The sequence below is a fragment of the Helianthus annuus genome, chromosome 11 (genome assembly GCF_002127325.2).
Source record: "Helianthus annuus cultivar XRQ/B chromosome 11, HanXRQr2.0-SUNRISE, whole genome shotgun sequence".
Classification (NCBI taxonomy): Eukaryota; Viridiplantae; Streptophyta; class Magnoliopsida; order Asterales; family Asteraceae; genus Helianthus; species Helianthus annuus.
In genome coordinates this window covers 98530724-98533669 of record NC_035443.2, presented here as the reverse complement: position 1 = coordinate 98533669, position 2946 = coordinate 98530724, and the positions used below count along the sequence as shown (strand labels likewise).

The 2946-nt window shown below is 35.3% G+C and overlaps 1 long non-coding RNA gene across 1 annotated transcript; it reads left to right on the top strand.

Moving 5' to 3' along the window:
• The first annotated feature begins 447 nt into the window (after window positions 1-447).
• On the top strand, window positions 448-1806 carry LOC110875137. The gene is made up of 3 exons (XR_002556542.2): window positions 448-557; window positions 999-1052; window positions 1528-1806. It is a non-coding gene; the product is annotated as an uncharacterized LOC110875137 (long non-coding RNA).
• Window positions 1807-2946: the final 1140 nt, after the last annotated feature.

Below are 2946 nucleotides of genomic sequence, written 5' to 3'. Positions count from 1 at the left end.
AATGACATCGAGTTGGACGAGGGGCTGAATTATGTCGAAAGACCAATAGCCATTAAAGATGTTAAGGTGAAGAATCTCCGCAACAAAGCTGTTTGACAAGTGTTGGTACAATGGCAGCACCGAAGAGGGTCAGAACTTACGTGGGAAGCTGAAGATGAAATGAGGAATCAATATCCGTTTCTTTTTGGTATGTACGCGTTTAATTTTGTTATATGTTCAGGTTTTGGGGACGAAACCTCTTTTAAGGGGGGTAGACTTGTAACATCCCAAAATTGTTATTTGGGCATAAGTTATAATGTGATAATAAAAGAATGGTGTTTAAAATTAAATAAGTCATTGAAATAGGGGGACTAAAGAAGTAATTGGCTGAAACTAATTACAATAAAATAGTAAAAGATGAAAACCCACACACAGATCGTGTGTGGGTGTCTGCTCGAACGAAGGAAGGCCAGGGGAAACCCTAGCTTCACCTAATCTACCAAGAAAATTAGTAGAGATTCAAGGAAGTTGGAAGCACAATCAGGAAATCTCAAGCTTTTAACTTGTTCATTGCAAGAGTAAGTTCAATTTCATGATTTAACAAATTTCAGGAAAGGGGTTTATATCAAATCTTGATTGCATGATATGAAATTCATAAAAATTAAGTTGAGATTATGATATAGGATCAGAATAATGTCTGATTACTAGCAGTTTTGTTTGTTTAATGGCCAAGACCTAATTGATGAAAAGTTATTAGGAGTAGAATGATCAAGTGTTGATATGTATGTGATTTGTTGATGAGTAATCTTGTCTAAGATGTATAAACCCTAGATAACTGATATAGAATAAAGCTTGATTGATTATCGATGAATAATTAAAGGAACTAGTTTAAAACATGATTCATTTAGATAGGTAAATGTCCCGAAAATGCGAAACCCGCCATGTGTTTGATGAAATGCTCGAAAGAGCAATCATGTGTAACTTGGAAAATAAATGAACGAATGGATGTGTTGATGTAGGCGTGAAGGAAGAAGGCTCAAGTACTAAGAAACCGGAAAGCTCACAGGATCGAGGTATGTTCCGTTGCATACAAAACTTTACTTAAATTTTATTAGCAATTGTGTTGAACAACCCATGTTATAATGATTACGGTGTTTAGTAAATAAATAGCAAATCCCTCGCGGATATGGCTAAGCTAATGAAGGTTATGTTAAGTTAAGCAAATCGACCGGTTCGAGTGAACTAGGTCGAGTAAGGATATGATACCATCCGTCTAGAACGGGTGGCCGTGTAAGCAAAAACGAATGTATGAAGTTTAATCCGTTATACGGATAGAACGAAAGGCTTATGTTGAAAGCAATTAACCCGATGATACCCGGTTGAAAGTAGTATGCTTAACTCTCATCATGAGAGCGTATGCCGTACCCACTTAACGGGGTGAACGAATGCGTATGAAAATGGAAATGTGTAATGAATGGAATTAGAATGTTTGATTTTATGCGGAATAAGTATCTTGACTAACCTTTAAAGTTTTGTTGTTAAATGTAGGTTAATCCTCAACATAGGCGACTTTGCGAATTGGAGCGAGCACGTGTTCAAAATATGTTTACCATGCGCTTCCGCTAGTTTGTGTTAGTGATTTGGGTCAAAATACTTTTTGTACCATTTGTCGGTAGAAAAACTTTTAATTTTTAATGTTTTGGTTTTTAGTAGAATCTTGTAGAATGTATTGTCTTGATTATGGTTAAAACAGGGGTATACTCGTTTTACGGACGGGTCATGCCCAATTTTTGTAAAATCATACTTTAATGTTAAAGGTTTTTCTTTTATCTATCGGCTAAAAAGGGAATGGATATTTAAAAGTTGTGTCTATAGCACTTATGGTCGTTTTCTTTATCTTCTACAAAAAGCGGGTCTAACAAAAAGCCTCATGTTTCTCTCCTGCCAAATAACATAAGCCGACGCTGCGACAATCAGCCTACTAACATAATCCCCGACAGATTTTGAATTACCTCGATCCGAAAGCCAACCAACTATATCCGACCATTGATCCTTAACGTTGTGCATGCCAGCTTTATCCCGAACTATACTCCAAACTTGAGACGACAGCTTACACTCAAAGAAAAGATGACTGTTGTGACAACTCGAATTTCCAAGATTTCTATTTCGCATTTGTTGCACGTTCATTGTTTGTGTAGTTATTTATTTGCACAATTAGTTACTATGGAATTGCATACGTTTTGATACAATGAAGTGTATTGTGTGATTGTGCATGGTGGTTTATTAATTGTGAAAGACTTGTCAAATGCATAAACTTGGTGGTGAAACTGTGAAATTGTTTGAGATGGTGCACTATTGTAAAATATAATAATAAAGGGTGTAAAGAGTTATTAGTGAAACCTAAATCATACTTAACCCTAATTCCTTTTCACTAATCATTTACACAAAGCAAGACACGTACTGTTATTCTCTAATTCCCTGGCAATCATCACCATCATCTTTGGCACAAGATATTCATCACCCTTGATTCCACATTTTCTCTAGAATCAACACAAGGTAAATGCTTATTGTTTATTGATTGCTTGATTATTATCAATTCTTGATTCTTGATTATGTGTTCATGAAAACCCTAGTTCCTCATATAATATTCTGTGATTTTGATTTGATTCTGGATAATTGTGATTATGATGATGATTAGTTGCATGCTTGATAGATTATTCTTGTGATGATTGTTGTTGTTAAGCATTGGTCGATTTGTTATGAATCTGCCGTCGATATGAATGAAATTAGGGTTTGCTTGAACATAGAAAGCGTAACTGTTATAATCACAATGAACTTACGATTAATTGTTTGTCTGTGTTTGTGAATGATATAATGCATGTCCGAGTTTTAAAGAATGTTGTCTGAGTTTTGAGGTCCGAACTATTAAACATGAGGATGTAGTCTGAGTTTTAAAAAGGGACATGC